The following is an 18,514-nucleotide window of genomic DNA, read 5'->3' on the forward strand; positions in this document are numbered from 1 at the left end:
TCAATTAATCAACAAATATTTCTTGAGTATCCTCCTGTGCAAGATAAGGGTCCACAGAAACATGAAAAAGGTCCTTTTCTCCAAACAGATGATTGGTACAATAGGAGTTATGAATGAATTAATGAATCAGTTGATCACATTCATTGTCCAGGAAATGATCAAAGTCCAGGCTCCCTAGGAAAAGCTTCAAACCTGGGAAAGTAGGAGAACATCTTCACAAATCTTTGTAGCCTGAACTTCTCTTAGTTACAACCACCTAGATAGAATCATAGCTGTGTCCATCTAGAACTTCTTGTTAAAGAAATGTCGTACATGGGGTTGGGGCTATAGCTCAATGGTAGAGTGCTTGCCTTGCATCCATGAGGCATTGGGTTCAATCCTCAGAACCACATAAAAATAAATAAATAAAGATATTGTGTCCATCTACAACTAAAAAATATTAAAAGATAAAAAGAAAAAGAAATGTTGTACATCATTCCTGTTACAGTGTTGCTTCGTTACTTTTAATCCATTGGATCATACACCAGGGCATAATTAAATCTTTAAACTGATTAATCAGATCTCTAAAAATCCCTGCAAAATTATTTTCCATTGCTAGACAAGAATGGTGTGGCAGGCTCCATGGCCTATTGACTTCTTTCTTTCTTTCTTTCTTTTCTTTTTTTCTTTTTTCTTGTGGTGCTGGGGATTGAATCTAGGGCCTTGTGCATGCAAGGTGGCCTACTGATTTCTAAAGAGTTGAACAAATTTATAATACCAGAATAGAAGCATACAATTTTCTGCCTCATTCTAACAGGCACTGCTTGTTGTTATTTTGTGCTAATTAAATAGGTAGTATTATGATAGGTATCCCTTTCTTAATTTCATATATGATTACCTGATTTAACTGAAATATTGGGTTCAGCTCTTCAGGCCAAAGAGGAAGCAAATTGGTGTTTTTGTGTAGTTATCACTTGTAACCTAGGCTCATGATTATTAAGCTTATTGCCTGGGCAATTCCAAATATGTTCTCAATAGGAAATGTCAGATGACACTTGCAGCATTATTGAACTTCCTCTTTGATCTATTGGTCCTGGAGAAGTCTGGGTTTCTCTGTATCTTAGAGGGATCCCAAAGACTTAATTTGCCACTACCAATTATTTAACTTATTCAGAGAGTTATAGCAACACATACACATGCACATACATACATGAACAGGCATGTGCCAGATTCATGTAATTAGGGATGCACCAGAAAGGATGGAATTTTTTTTTATGTTCCACACTATTTTAGTTAGCTTTTGCAACACTGTGACCAAAATACCAGATAAGAATAATTTAAGGGAGGGAAAGTTTATTTGGGACTCATGATTTCAGACTCTCAAAGCACAGATGGCCAACTCTTTTCCTCTGGGCCTAAGGTGAGGCAGCACATCATGCAGGAAAGGCCCAACAGAGGAAATCTGCTCAGCTCCTGATGTTATGCTCGAATTCAGGACCCCCAAAAGACCTCTAGAGACCCAGATCGATGTAAGCAGCAAAGAGGTGTTTATTGCGAGCTAGCTCAGTCCTCTGCGCACACACAGCAACTGGTGACGCTGAGAGGCCCAGAGCCCAGGGTTTGCAGCAGTTTTATACATTCTTTGGAGGAGGCAGGGACCCCCACATACATCATAGCATCTCTTAGCAAATCATCACACACCGTGGGAAAATCAAACAACAACTCTAAAACATGAGTAGCATATCAAGTGGCGGGAAAGAATCTGGAAAGGATTATTGGTTAGTTCAAGGGGTTGACGCACTTAAAATTGATTGGTTTAAACTGTGAGGGTGTCGCAAGGGGGGTAAGTGCCAAGCTGCAGGGCTTCTAGTTTAGATATTGGTCACCACACCTAGGTGGGGGCCATCTGGAATTTCAGATATTTCATATCTTGGCCTATCTTAGGCGATCACCATCTGCGGCTTTTCCGAGAACTGTTTCCACAGAGCTTTTCTGTGGTATTTTCCTGACTTTAGGACTGCAGTAGGTCAGGGGTTAAGTTTCAGAGCAAAATGAGGTCTCAAGTAGAATGAGGTTGCTTAGGTCTTTCAATGACAGGGTCAGGAAGGAGAGAGAGAGAGAAGGGGGGCCCTACAGGGAAGAACAAGCCCACCCCGCCACCTCACACACACACACCCACCCCACTCACACCCCTACTCTCCCCAACCCCTATGATTCACCTCCTCCAGCTGCACCACCTACTACAGTTACTACCCAGTCATTCAAACTAGGATGGATTAGGTTACAACTCTCACAATCCTCTGAGCTCTCACAATCCAATCACTTTACCTCTGAACATTCCTGCATTGAACCGTGAGCTTTGAGGTGACACTTCATATCCAAACCATAACAAAAACCTTGTTTTGCTGATTTTTTTTTTAAAAGGATATAATAAGTGTTTTGTTCATTCATTTGGCTTTCAGGTTTTCATTCATTTATCCATTCACTTATTTATTTCTTATTCAGGTACCATGTGCTGGGTATATGCTCAGTGCAAGGGATATAAAGAATAAGGTTCAGGGGCTGGGGATGTGGCTCAAGTGGTAGCGTGCTCCCCTGGCATGGGTGCGGCCGGGGTTCCATCCTCAGCACCACATACAAACAAAGATGTTGTGTCCACCAAAAACCAAAATGTAAATAAAATATTTTAAAAAAAAAGAATAAGGTTCAGATTCTATCCTTGAGAAGGAGATCACAGGTAATAGGAGATTAATATAAGCAGCCAACTATAGTGCAGCTGTCACTGTCCCATGAAAGAACTGCACAGGAAAATAGAGGAATAGGTCGGATAATGGTTATAAAAAATAATGACAACTCTTAATTATAGTGCACTAGTAAATAATATTAAAAAATAACAATGATAACTAGAGACCCAGCTGAGCTAATGTTTGTAAGATTAAGGTTCAGACTTTGCTGGATTCTAACTCCTGCTCATCACCCTACTCCTCTCCCCCTACACTCTGTTGGCAAACACTTGGATTATTTAGGAATCTGCTCATTCCCTGCTCCTTCCTGACTCCCACGGAATTGGAGCAAACCTCCCAGCATATAAGGGTGTCCAGAAAATGTGTCCTTTTGTCTGCTCACAAGTCTCCAGCAACAGCACTGTTCCGCCCCAGAGACAGGGAGTGATGGATCCAGACCCAGCGGGGCAGGGAAGTTCTAAGAGCCCTGAGAAGGAGCTAGTCGTGGATTCAGCTCCATGCACATGAGGAGAGGATACAATTCAATACCACAAACCTCTGGATACATGTCTGAGGGTGGCCTGTAGTTCTTTGCAGATCCCTGATAAAGAGTGAGAGAACCATTTGTCCCTGATAGAGGCATGTATTAAGTCAGGAGGAAACTAAGTCTACTAAAGTCCACTTTAGTGTCCATCTACAACTAAAAAGGTATTTTAAAACATATACAGGTGGAAATGAACATATAAAAACTATTTAAGATGAGAGCTGGGGTTGTGGATCAGTAGCAGAGCGCTTGCTTCACACATGTGAGGCCCTGGGTTCAATCCTCAGCACCACATAAAAATAGGGAAACTAAATAAAGATATTGTGCCCATCTATAACTAAAAATTTTAAAAATATATTTTCTAAATAAGCTATTTAAGATGAAAGAGAAAATGAAAATTGAGAGTTTTCATCCCTACTCCCTATTGCTGAATTCAAACTCCAATTCCAGGTCTTGTTTTTCTCTTCTTGTTTTTTTTTTTTTTTTTCCCCTGATTTTCCCCCTCCCTAGCTCCAGTGTCTTGTTCTCTGCATTTAATCACCCTGAACAATCAGTTCCTGGAATATATTCAGCACTTTCTAGCTTGAGTCGTTGCACACACTGTTGCCTCTGCCTAGACTCTTCTTATTTATGTCTCAGCTTAAACCTCAAATCTCAATTCCTCAGAGAATCTTTCTCTGACACCACTCCCGGGAACAGATAAGGGTTTCCTGTGCACCCTGTACTTCTCCTTCATCCTCCTGAAGAAAGCATAGACACAGTGTCTCTGATTTCAAATCCTAATTCTACCACTTACTAGCTTTACAATCATAAATCAGCTTTCTTAATTTCTTTCTTCCTATTCCATCCAGAACCTAAAATCTAGTAAACTCCTGGCACACAGTTGATGCTCAATAGCTGTTATTGACTGCCACATTCTGACTTTTGAATAGGGGTTATGGACTCTCATTAAAACCCCCTGGGGAGCTCTTCAAGTGCTAACATTTTATCCCTAATGAAGGAAAGCAAACACAGAGATGAAGATTAGCCTGCAGGAAGTCTGTGAGGCCATCCTCCTGGAATCACTACAGAAGGAAGAGAAAGGAAAGAAGCAGAACTAGGCAAAGCAGGCTTTGGACTTGTCAGTGGAGGTCTCAGCTGACCTACAGTGACTCTGAAGCTCTGTGCCCTTTCTCAGTTGTCCCTGGTTGAGCAGTCCTGTCTTCAGTGACATGCATCCATCAGTCATTAGATGCTGGCTGCCGCAGGAAAAACAATGGCATTATCTTGGACAAGACAGCATGCTTCAGGTGAGCACTTTCCAAAGAAGGCCCACATGTAGGATGAGAGAATCACTCGAATCCCGGTCTGGGAATCAGTATTTTACTAAGTGCCTCCAGTTGATTGTTATATGCAATGCAATAGCAAGAACTGTTGCTCTAAATGACTAACCATGATAAAAACAGGAAAGGAAATAAGAAAGACTTTCAGACTTGTATTCAGCTAAGCTATACTGAAACCAGGCATGGCAGACCAGCAGTTTTCATAGTGGCTAAAGACCTAGGCAAGTGCGTGTATGTGGAAGGTCCTTGCCCAGGTTTCCACAGTCCTCTGAGCCCACGGCTAGGTGGCAACAGACTTGGGTGAGTGGTCTTCCTGCCCCTGGAAAGATAGAGACAGAGCTGTGGTGTTTGTGTATACCACTTAATCTGGGAACCCCTTTCAAAGCCTAAAAATAAAAGTTTTCCAGAAATATGACACTATAACCTATGTCATATTTGATTGTTTCCCACATGTGGTTTGTGTCCACAGACAGAACATGTGTCTCCAAATATTCTTGCCATTTAGAAAGGAGTGTTAAGTCACAGAGCACCTAAAATTAGCACAGGACAAATACTTGTCAGCTGTTACAGGTTGTCTGGAAGCTTCTATTGGCTGTTCTCTGTGGTTTAGTAACTCAGTGCATATTTTAACTTATTCCAAACTATGACAGTTTAAGAGATTTTTCGGAGCATATTGAGCTTAGCATACATTTTGCAATAGCTGGAATTTATAACGACTGATTCTTAAATGAACTTTTTGGAACTTCTAGAGAGTTCCAGTTCAACTCAGGTCAGAACCAGGGAAAAAATGGCTCTTCATTAAGTATTTACTTTGAAACAAGCAGCAGTCTCTTGTTCAATCCTTAAACAATATGCTACAACACCATATTCCAAATTTACAGGTGAAAAAACGAGTTTCAACAAGTTAGTTTGATTATTCCTATTTCCTTAGCACTGTCTTCCTAATTCCAGACAAAGTCCTTAAGGAATATCCTTAAAATTCATCTCAGATGTGTCCCCTTTCTATTTCCTCAGCCATCCCCAAGACAAAACCACCACATTGCACCTAAACTCCTTGGAAATCCTCTCAGATGATTTTTCTGCTTCTACCTAGTCCTTTCCTATACTCCACATGCAGCAGCCAGAATCAGATTCTTGAAACAAGAGTCAGATTGTGGCACTTCCTGCATGGAACTGTCCTAGGATCTTTACACTAGAAGTTTCTTCCATCACTGTGGCTTACAAGGCCTTGCACAATCTGGACTCTGCTTTTGTTGTTGACTTCATCTCCCTCTCTCTGCCTATGATCAGAGAGGCACACAGTCCACACAGTCACACAGCCTTCTCTCTGTCCCCTGGATCGCAAAGCCTTTCTTTTGTCATAGCCTTGGCCTAGTCGTGGGCTGCTCATTCCCCAGCTATTTTCTAGTCTGGCAAGGTTCACATCCTGTCAGAAAAGAACTTTACTGACCACGTGGCCTGTAACTTCCTTCTCTATCCTCAGATTATTTCTCATCATATTGCTTATGGATTTTATGCATAGCAGTTATCCCAGTCTGAAATTATCTAATTTGTTTACTTGTACATTTTCCATCTCTGGTATTTTATGACAATTTAACCTTCACGAGGACAAGGACCTTGTTAGACTCATTCATCTTGCATCCACACCATCTGGCACTGGGCCTGGTACAAAATAGATCATCAGAAAAATTCTGCTCAATACATTTTCTTTGATATATACCCACTCAATGAATGATCAAAGAAATGAATGAGTGAGCTTTCTAAGGTTGGTAAGTGGCACAGCAGTCAGCTCCAAAGCCTGCTCCTTGGTGCAAGGATCTTTGAGAGATCCAGGTCTCTCTCCAGGCCTAGGGAAGTAGAAAATGATGCTCCCCAAACCCACCTTGTGGCATGGGCATGTTCTGTTATAGTATCTAATTCCCATAGCCTCCTGTAAAAGAAGGGAAGTATCTCTTTTTAGTGAGCTTGTTTCCTAGAATGCATGTAGACTAGTCCAAGGTCACCCAGCTTTCTACTAGAAAGAAATGCCCCCAATGGGGACCCAGCACACTTGTCACTATTGTGTGAAGAACCTTTCTGCCTGTGTTTTGTGTCCTCATCACCCCAATTCTAAAAGCCAGTCAAGTATGGTCCGTTAGAGCCCAGCTCAAAGAGAGTACCTGCTTTCATGAGCACCATATTCTTCTCCCTGGTGGTGGTCACAGAGCTCTGCACAACAAGGGCCAAGCCTGGGCAGAACTATAGAGAAGTCTGATCCTTAAGCCTCTCTCCCCTTTCTTGTCCCTCACTCCAGATGCCCACATTTTAACCTCATCTGAGCTTTCCCACGTGGTCTTCCACTCCACAAGTTTCTTTGCCTTTCTTTCCCCTGTCAATACTTACATAGGCCATTTAAAGGTCACAGAATAATTAAATTAATAACTCCTTGCTATCTTCTTTAAATAGTCTAATTTTTAGCAAAAATTATAATATATAGTTCTATTTAAGGAATTATAACAATGGTAAGAATTTCCCTTAGACCATTCTAGCAAAGTAGTTGTATGGACAGATTCGGTGTAATATTACCACAGCTGCCGAAAGTGGGGGCTTTTACTGAACTGTTTCCAACACTCCATTTGATGCCACAACTACTCAAGAAGGAAAGCATTACTGCCCCTCTTAACAGATATGAAAAGCTCAGGCAGAAAATTAAGAACTTTGTTCAACATCACATAGCTATTAAATGGCCAGGCTGAGGGAAAGGCCCCAGGACTTCTTAACTCCAGAATCCATGCTTTTTATACAATGCTTAAAGGTCTCCAGGCTTTTCCTGGCTAATGCCAAAAGTGAAAAATCAGGTGAGAAGGGGAACTCAGCCATAATTCACAAGATCTATTAAAAAAAATTAAAAAGAGAGCTTTCTTATTGACTCTGGTTGTTCTGTTATAGAAATAAGTTTGGTTCCTTGGAGGGATTAGAATTCAAGGTGGTTCAACACGGACTATGGAGAGCTGTGAGTTGGAGGGTTAGTTTAATGCTTGAGACTCTTGGCTGTGGGTTCTTTGCCACTTATGGCTTGATAATTTGGGCTAGGTAGGTGACTTTGTAATCTATGAACCTATGTAACATTTGCCTTTCTTCCACATGTAAAATGGGCATGCTCGCAGTACCTACTTTGCAAGATTTGGGCAAAGATCAAATGAATTCACAGTGAAAGCCCTTGGCATATTACTTGGCACATCAGTAGCATTTATTAAATTTGGCTGAGTAGAGAGAGCGAGACTAAAGAATGATTTTCTAGGTCACAACATTTATTTAACACATGGATAATTCTGCACCCTGATATTTGCTATGAAGTTCTGTATTTTTTAAACTAAAAATCAGGAGGTCAGAGTTCAATCTTTTTTAGAAGCACTAGACTTTTTAAAGAAACAACAGCTTTTGCACAATCATGAACACCTACAACAACATTTTTAACACTTAAGAAATTTTTTGCAAGGTGTAAATTGTGAAATCGTTCTCTGGGGCTGTTTTCTCCAGCACTTTACTGAATAGAGGGTAGGTGATCCAGTTACCTTGAACTTGTTTATATACCAGATAATAAAATGTTGAGAAAACAATTCACTCCAAAGTGCTTTTCCTAAAAGCCAAATGCCAGGAAAGACTACAGTGATTGTCAGAAATTCCATATGGATGGAGTACAAATGGTTATGCCTTAAAATCCCCAGTTTAACACATTCTTGGTCATCACAGCACAAATATTAGGTCCTGCAATACCTTCTGGCCTGCAGCCTGTTTTTCCTTTCACAAAAGTCTTTCAGTTGCCTGTTAATTAGAAGCCCAGGGAGGAACTCGATATCATTTTCATTAAATATTTCTTTGGGGTGGGGGGAGTTAAAAAGCCTGTAAATGAGACAATGACCAGGCATTCCATTTCTTCCAATCTGACTTAATGATCTGGTCTAAATTAAAATCTTCATGGTAAACCCGTCTAAAGTCACTTATGCATTTGGGAGAAAGCCCCATCTTGCCAGTCTGAAAAATATGAATACATATTTTCACTGGGTGAGGAACCTCTGTCAGCCTTTCTCTGGGTTTGTCCCATGGAACACACTTCCCTTGAGATGTTCCATTGAACAAGGGTTCTGTGATTACATATGTTTGAGGAATTCAGTGACATAAATTCTTGATATGGTCTCCGTTAAAGAATCTTGCTTAGCCTCTCAAGGTGGCAATTCCCTCAAAGCATATGATCTACAACCTTTGTCTTGCATAGTTCCTATTGATGTTACATTACACTACACTCAGAGCACTTACCATGTTATATTGAAACTGTCTGCTTACCTGCTTGTCTCCTTAAGTCAGACTCTAAGCTTCTGGAGAATAAGGATCTATGTCTTCTTTATTTCTTTATTTGTATTTCCAGTGCTAACACAATTTCTGGAACAGGGTAGATACACAATAAATAGTTAAGAAAGATAACTGTCAATGGATATGCATTAATAGCAAGGGAATTATTTTGTTAAAAGAAGAATAAAAGTGTATTAGTCAGCTTTGGGTCACTGTAACCTAAATGCCCAACAAGAACAACTTAGAGTTTATTTTGGCTCAAGTTTCAGAGGTCTTAGTCCATAGATGACCAACTTCATTGCTTTGGGTTGGGAAGGTGGAAGAACATGGCAGAGGACATCAGCTAAGCTCTTGGGAGCAAGAAAGCAGAAGAAGCCAGGGACAAAATATGGAATTCCTAAGGCATGTCCCCAGTGACTGCCTCCTCCAGTCATGCCCCACCTGCCTATGGTTATCACTCAGTAACCCATTCAAGTTATTAGTCCTTTAGATGGATTAATCCATTGATTAATCTAATAATTTTACCACCCATATTAACATACAAACCTTTAGAGGGTCACCTCATATCCAAACCATAATAGAAGATTAAAGTTTCTCCACTGAATTAGAGAAATAAAACTTAGTGGCTAGCTCCTGAGAAAAGTGTCCTCCAAAGAACTTCAGTGTAATTCCTTAGTAATACAAATATCCTGTTAGAATGTATATAAGGGCATACATGTACATATATGCATGCTCTGAGAACTTTTAAGATTTTTATTTACTAAAAACAAGATCTGTGACTCTTCTCTTTGAAACAAGTTCCCCTCCTTACATTGCACCATTTTCCTTTAACTGAGGACCTCTATCAGGTTTCACCCGTGCTCCCAATTCTCCTGATTCCTTCCCTGCCCACCAACACAGTTTCGTGGTCAGTGTCATGCTTGCTTCCACTTGTTCTACCCATCCATACATCTCCCTGACTTCATTCATCACCTTGGTCCTCCGAACCCATGGGAACCCTCAGCTGCTGCTTTTGTCTTTTCCCCAGGCTTCTCAGCACACCTGGAGAAAGTAAGACTAACCACTGTCCCCTTCTGTGCTGCTGGGAAAGCCTTTCATTCATCTTATTCATCTTGTCTCCCACTGACTTTTTTGTTCTCCACCCTAGACATTCAGATCCAAAAATTTTGCATTTTCACTCACAAGTTTTCAGCTTGACCTCAACCCTGTTGTTTCTTAGGGCGTGACCTCATGGGCTTATTTCCCAGAAGGATAAAGACATTCAACATGAACCCCTTTAGTTCTGTTCCTCTCTGAAACTTCACCTGCCACCTTCATTTCCTGATTAATCTGACCAAAGGAGGTATTATCCTTACTCTTAGTCAATTTGCCCATCTCTACTTTTGATCTCACCCTCCTGCTTCCTCTGGGACTGTATTTCATAAATTATTCCCTCTCTCTCAAATCATCAATCTCCATTAGTCACAGTGCCAACATATGTTGGTCTCCTGCACTCAACACAGATGAACAACAAGCCTTCCTTTCATCTCTGTACATTTAAGCTGCACCCTATCCCATACCTTTTGCCTTCATACTTTCTGAAAGATGGATCGTCAATTACTGTCTGCTCTGGTGCAGTTTTTCATTTCTCAAATCCTCAGACTCTGCCCTCTGCATACCTCCTCCAATGCTCCTTCAAAGGGTTTATCAACCTCAAAGTATTTCTCATTGATCTTGCTGCAGGAATATGCCTGAAAAGATCCTACCTTTCTTTAAGGGTCTACCTCAAAAGCCCCTTCCTTGGAATCTTCTAAGTCATTGACTTGTGTTTACTTGGTTGGAATAAAATTTTTGTATTGAAAGAGGTCGGGAATAGAAAGCTTGGCTGTGAGTCTTGACTCTGGCCTTAACTATTTCTCCCTATGAAATGACAACATGTTTTAAGATGACCTCTAAGTCTGTTATTATTATTTGGTTTTTAGTTATTATAATAACAGAAACTGTGTTTTAATAATGTGTGATGCAGTTCTTATAAACAATAAAGAAATGGCTCTCTCCATTTCTTTATTTCCTCTAACAAAAAAAGTTTCCTATTTTAGGGGGAAAACTAGCTGAAATTTAAGTCTGATTCGGATTTTTAAAATCTTCCTTTTAATTATGCTCTTAAATAATGCCAATGTGAATGACTGTAAGGTACCTGGTGTTCTGAAAAATTTAAAGACAGCAGTTCAAAGTTTGCTTGAATGAAAGAGCAAGTCTAGAAAGTTGATGGAGAGATTTATTAATAGGTGTCTATTAAATAAAGCATTCTGCTATAAAGGGATTGAAAAGCCAGAAAAACCAGTGTGCAGAGAAGACACATGAGAGGAGATGAATTTCCTACCACACTTCACGGTGTCTGGGAACACTGGGGACTGGGAAGACTGCTCCAGGATATTTATGTCCCAAAATTATTAAAGCAGAGAGACTCAGTACAAAACAGAAATAGCAAGATCATTAATTATTGACAGATAATCAACATATTATAAACCAGATCGGGGTGGTTCTGTATACTTAACAGGAAAATTATTCTGTTCAGTGGAATAAGTTTTAATGTCAAATTGAATATAAGTTTGGAAAAGGAGCCTACCACTGAGTTATTCAAGCTAGACTCAGCAGCAGTGGTCAGTTCAGGAATTTCTGTTACCTTAAATATGAATGAGGCAGAGTTGAAATACTCTGATTTTGCTATGTTTCATTTCTTTTCAAGGATTTGTTGATGGCTTCTGTGTTTAGTGTCAACTTATAGGAAAATTATAAGACTGATTAGCACAAACAGTAGTTGCAAACATATAGCTTATGTAAGCATAGTGTTCATTACAGGGCATCTTTTTTTCATGACTTTCCTAAGTAAATAGTTTCATAGAATATTGCTGGTTTGGCACATTTGTCCTCCCAGCCCTGGAAAGAAAGAAATGGGTATTCTTTGTTCATAATTTTAACTAATAAGCTTAGTTAAGCAATAATTTATCCCAGGGTTTGTCTATAAACTTGAAAGTACTACTTCCCCTCCAGCTTCCAAATTTATATCCTATGGGTGTTTTGCTGCTTATAACTGATGTGTTTTTAGGGAATCTTTTCCTGGGTTCTGAATGATATAACATTATTTTCAGATCCTCCCGTTAATTCTCTAGGAATCCCCTGTTTTTTTTGTAGTTTGTTGTTGTTGTTGTTTTGTTTTAGCTCATAGATCAGGTACTTTCTTGCTGCCCTTTGTAGCTAAAAGCTCAATTCATGCAATTAGAAACTGACAAGTCACTGAAAAGGCTGGTTTCACCAGAGGGTACCTTTTTTTTTTCCCAATAGATATCCCCATCTTTTTCTCCTTCTCTTATATATGTTTTTCTGAATATTTATGCTCCGTCTTTTCAGTACCCACCTCTACTGAAGTCTTTCTACAGCTAGTCCACATCTCCCTTCACACAACTGATGAGCCATGAGCTTCTATTTTTCTGTTTAATATCAGCTTATGTGTATATCCATATAATGCCTAAGAACTGGCTCTTTGTGGCTCTCCTGCTTCCTCTCAGTCTTTAAACCAAGACATTTGGTTGTACTTTCATTTCATTCTCCAAATAAGGACAGTATCATAAACAAATCTGAAAGATAAATGTCAAACAGAAAAAAATATCTGCAACATATATAATGAACTCCTAATACATTTAATATACATGAATAAATTTACTCTAATAAAACAATAAACAATAAATAAACTAAGTAATGGGAAAATGAATAGGATATATACAGACAAATCAGGAAAAAAAAAGAAATACAACTGGAAAATAAATGTACAAATTTGGGGCTGGGGGTTTGGCTTAGTGGTAGAATATTTGCCTGGCATTCATGAGACCTCTGGCTTTGATCCTCAGCACAAAACACAAACAAACACAAAAGCATGAATTTATCCAATTTTATTTATTTATTTATTTATTTATTTTTAGTTGTCAATGGACATTTATTTTATTTATTTATATGCGGTGCTGAAGATAGAACCCAGAGCCTTACACATGCTAGGCAAGTGCTCTACCACTGAGCCAAAACACCAGCCCCTCCAACCTCATTTTTTAAAGTAATAAATAACAATTGTTTATCAACTGGATAAAAATATTTTTAAAATATAATACCCTGGAGTGTGAAGCTTATATTAATATCTATATTTATACTTTATTCTGTTTGTTTTGTTAGATTTATCAGTAAAACATAAATCTTTAACTTTAGAACGGAAACATAGGAGCTGGGGATGTAGCTCAGTAGTAGAGGCCTTTCCTATCATTTGTAGGGCCCTGAATTCAATTGCTAACACCACCAAAAAAAAAAGAAAGAAAATACATACACATGCATATATATTTACATGTATATGCATTTATATATGTACATATATACATATTTGTATATGTTAAAATTAAATCATTCACTTTAGACCCAAATACATACACACATATATAAACATATGTACACATAAATATATATTTGGGGGATAAAAGTGAAAGATTTTTTTTTAAATCACTCTTTTTTTTTATTGGTTGTTCACAACATTACAAAGCTCTTGACATATCATATTTCATACATTAGAATCAAGTGGGTTATGAACTCCCATTTTTACCCCAAATACAGATTGCAGGATCACATCGGTTGCACATCACATTTTTACATACTGCCATATTAGTGACTTTTGTATTCTGCTACCTTTCCTAATCTCTACTATCCCCCTTCCCCTCCCCTCCCATCTTCTCTCTCTACCCCATCTACTGTAATTCATTACCCTCCATGTTTGTTATCCCATTCCCCCCATAACCTCTTATATGTAATTTTGTATAACAATGAGGGGCTCCCTCCATTTCCATGTGATTTCCCTTTTTTTCTCCCTTTCCCTCCCACCTCATGACTCTGTTTAATGTTAATCTTTTCTTCCTGCTCTTCCTCCCTGTTCTGTTCTTAGTTGCTCTCATTATATCAAAGAAGACATTTGGTATTTGTTTTTTAGGGATTGGCTAGCTTCACTAAGCATAATCTGCTCTAGTGCCATCCATTTCCCTGCAAGTTCCGTGATTTTGTCATTTTTTAGTGCTGCGTAATACTCCATGGTGTATAAATGCCACATTTTTTAATCCATTCATCTATTGAAGGGCATCTGGGTTGATTCCACAGTCTAGCAATTGTGAATTGTGCTGCTATGAACATGGATGTGGCAGTATCCCTGTAGTGTGCTCTTTTAAGGTCTATAGAGCCCTAATATCCAGAGTATACAAAGAACTCAAAAAATTAGACAATAAGAAAACAAATAACCCAATCAACAAATGGGCCAAGGACATGAACAAACACTTCACAGAGGAGGACATACAATCAATCAACAAGTACATGAAAAAATGCTCACCATCTCTAGCAGTCAAGGAAATGCAAATCAAAACCACCCTAAGATACCACCTCACCCCAGTAAGATTGGCAGCCATTATGAAGTCAAACAACAATGAGTGCTGGCGAGGATGTGGGGAAAAGGGTACTCTTTCTTGTACACTGCTGGTGGGACTGCAAATGGGTGCGGCCAACTTGGAAAGCAGTTTGGAGATTCCTGGGAAAGCTGGGAATGGAACCACCATTTGACCCAGCTATTGCCCTTCTCGGAGTATTTCCTGAAAGATTTTTTTAAATCAATAATTTTAAAAATATAAATTTATATATATATATATATATATACATGTATTTATATGAAAATACATGTATATATATAAAATATATCATGTATGTATATACACATATACATGTATGAATGACATTTATAAATGCATATATATTTATATAGGCATATATGCAAAAAATATATACACACACACACACACACACACACACACACACACATAGATATGTAAATACCATTACATTACCTGGAAAGATGAGGATACAAATAAATAAGGATTTTCATATGCTTGAGCCACATCCCCAGCCCCAAATTACATATTTTTAAAAAGCTCCCAAATATGCATGCCTTTTGACATAACCATTCTAGTCTAGGGATTTTTCATCAAGAAATAATTATAGTCATGCACAGAGACTTAGCAACAATGTTCATCCCAGTAATGTTCCTCTGTAATACTGAGCAGTGGAAACTACCCAATTCTCTGTCACTAGGGTAAGAGTGAGAAGTTGTGGTGTGGCTGAAAAGGGATTAGAGTTAAGTGAGATTTTACCCACAGCTCTTCATCAGGTCAGATCTACACTTTGCCTTGGCAATTGCTGAAAATCTGGCCAATAGTTGTGTCTACGTCTACGTCTCAGACATGAGTTGAGCAAAGTCAGTGTTCCTGGTTAGATATTTGCAGGGAACTGCTAAAAGTATCTGCTGTCTTCTTCTGACCTGGGAGATATTCATCTGGAGAAGAGTGAGCCCTTAGGGTTAAGACAAAGACTTAGATTTTTTCCCTATTTACTCTTTATTGATTGCATTCTGCATCTCGTCTGGTAGGTGTGATATTTTTATGTCTCCTTCCAAGAGAGCCATAATGATAACTCTATGCTATGATGTCCACTCTTGGACATGATAATTAAGTTAGCCATTGCATTACATTACATTACATTGGTCAAGGAACTGTTTGGAAGGAAGCAAAAGAACTGACCAAAGAGGGTGGCCAGAGAAAAGCCTCATTGTACATGCACCTTAGCACTGTCCTTTTCACACAAAATCGTGGGCCACCTGGAGTCCTTGAAGGAGTCATCAAATGACCACTTGCCCCCTGAGGAGTGTACATAAAAAACAGGATGACATTCACACCTATTTTTCCTTCAGTGATGAAAAGTTTATGGCATAATTATATACAATAATGTCCTTATTTCCAGGGTATGGAATTAGATTCTAAAACACTAAAAATAATGCCATCTCTCTTTGCTTTATGATGTGCATTGTTCCAGTGACTCTAAGATTACTTTCTATTTGGATCTTCAACATTAATTGTGTGGGATTAACCATCTGTGACCCCTGATGAAAAGAACATGAACTTTGGGGTCAGACTTTGCTCCCAAAATAAACTACTGGGAGGTGAATAGAGTACAAGTGAAAATGAGGTCTAAGTGTAGATGCAGGAAGTTAGGGAATTCTTTCCTAAAGGGCTAATTTTCCATGCAGATTGGGGAGATAATGTCATCTGCCAAGAAAGAAGTGAGGGAAGAGCAGCTGGGGAGAAGATGAGATGTTGTTGTTCCTGAAATTTAGCCTTGATCTCCATAAGATTTGGGCTCCTGTGCTGGGTTACTGATGTAGGGATAGAAAAGTGAGATACCTTTCCTCCCCATCATGAGGGTTCATGACATCACTTCAGTTACCAGAGATGAGTATAACTAATTAAAACAAATTTTTAAAAATTATTTAAAAATGGGTTAACAAGAGAAAAGCACAACAAATTCATTTAATCAAAATTTTACATGACACACGGACCTTCAGAAATTAAAACCCAAAGACCCAGAGGAAACTATGTAAGGTTCGCTGAAGCATGGACAGATATGTAAAATTTGACTGGATAAAAAGGATATGACCTAAGGGTAATAGGCTAGGGTGGGGAGGCAGCAAGCCCAGTCCAGATTCTTCTTGGTCTCTTTATTATACTATTTCTTCCTCCCAGGTATGGGGAAGGACCTCTTCTGAAATAAGGTTCTTAATAATCTACTAACTGACAAGGTACATCAGAAAATTTCTTTATGGACAACTCCAAAACAGAAAGGATGGGAATGTTAGAGAGGAATATATCTATGTTTTATAGGTAGCTTTATGAGAGAGGTGTTTCAGTTTCTATGACCACCCTCTCTTGCAGAAGAGGAATTCTAGTTTCCATGGCTTGCTTTGAAGAGAAGAGAGAACAGGAAACAGGACAGAAGGACAGAGAAAGACTTTACCTCTGAGACTCTTCCATTGCCCTACAGTTCAAAGTACTCAAGTGTACCAAAACACCATATTTTGGGGTATTATTTCCTGAGCCATCTCTGAAAACTTAATAAATGGATGTGAGGCAAAACAAAACTGCTTGTAAGCACAGTTTCATTGCTACTCAAAAGCAATTTCAAGATAATGACTTGTATTTTTAAATACTTTTTTTTTTGGAAGGGGGAGTACCAGGGATTGAACTCGGGGGCACTTGACCACTGAGTAACATCCCCAGCCCTATTTTGTATTTCATTTAGAAACAGGGTCTCACTGAGTTGCTTAGCGCCTCGCTTTTGCTGAGGCTGGCTTTGAACTCAAGATCCTCCTGCCTCAGCCTCCCAAGCCACTGGGAGTACAGGCCTGAGCCACGGCACTGGGCTTAAAATACTAATTTTTAAAATCAGATTTTAAAATATTTGAAGTTAAAAAGAAAGGAATACATAATTCTACTGTCAGTTATCAAACAGTTAGATGAATATACTTATATTATATAGCATATCCCGCATTTGTGTCTGTAGCATCTTAATGAAGAGCTCTGGAATTTTACTCCCAAGGAAGGGAGGGAGGGAAATAGGAAGGAAGGAGGAGGGGAAGGGAAGTGGGGAGAGAGAAAGAAGAGAGAAAGAAAGAGAGAAGGGAGGGAGAAGGAGGGAGGAAGGGAGGAAAGAAGGAAGGAGGGGAGGGAGGAAGGGAGGGAGGGAGGGAGGGAGGGAGGGAGGAAGGAAGGAAGGAAGGAAGGAAGGAAGGAAGGAAGGAAGGAAGGAAGGAAGGAAGGAAGGAAGGAAGATGAACTAGGCAGTATAACCAAATATCTCTTCAGGGATCAGGAAGAAATGTGGTGTTTCGTGGCTGAGTGTGCAGGTTGCTTCAGATAAGCGTATATGTCAGACTCTCGTGCTTTTTCCTCACTCTAAAATCGACTGATTCTGTGATCTTTTCTAGAACCTCCCCTCCCCTTAAAATGTTCAAAAGATCTAAAAATAATGCAGACTTCTGATTCCAATGAGTTGACAGATTTGGATATTTACCACCCAAATAACAAGGGAAAAAATTGACACAAGCCTGTATTCTACCACAGCATGCCCTCTACCCCAGAACTGAAGGCTCCTAAGTCCAAAGACTGTGACACTTAGAAGAGCTGGAAGCTGATCAATCTTTGCTGCTTGTCAAGCTAAAAGTTGAATTAAATCAGATGGATCTTTAAAAAAGAAAAGGAAAAAATGAAACAGATGGGACATTTAAGAAAAAAAGTGTTGGTCAGCTAAAGGCTTATTGAAAAACACATGGTCATTCTGTCTTTTGTGGGATATGCAAACCAAATATAGCATCTGCAAGAGGCATGCTGTTACCATTTCACAACTATTCCCCAAACTTGGCCAGGTTCTAAGAATGTTAAAATCTCTCTTATTTTCTGGATAAAACTCCACTCAGCCTGTCTTTGAGGATTTGTGAAAATCCAATGCTATCTGCCAAGTATCTTCATTTTGGAATTTCTTGTATTGTTTTGCTCTGTGCTTTTGTATTTTTAAAATTCGATTATAACTTATTAACAGTTAAATGAATGCAATTATATTATATAGCATATCCTGCCCTTGTGTCCATAGCACTTAATGAAGGGTTCACGGATTATATTATAGTCATTTTGTGATTAAATATTACACTGACTCTCTAGTTTCCATATCCCAACTTA

General features: G+C 39.0%; 1 protein-coding gene across 1 annotated transcript in view; it reads left to right on the forward strand.

Moving 5' to 3' along the window:
* Positions 1 to 18,514, forward strand: part of MAMDC2 (MAM domain containing 2) — a 180,450-nt gene that overhangs the window by 123,236 nt on the left and 38,700 nt on the right. The gene's annotated exons all lie outside the window — the stretch shown is intronic.

This window comes from Spermophilus citellus (assembly GCF_964194105.1).
Source record: "Spermophilus citellus genome assembly, chromosome: 2".
Classification (NCBI taxonomy): domain Eukaryota; kingdom Metazoa; phylum Chordata; class Mammalia; order Rodentia; family Sciuridae; genus Spermophilus; species Spermophilus citellus.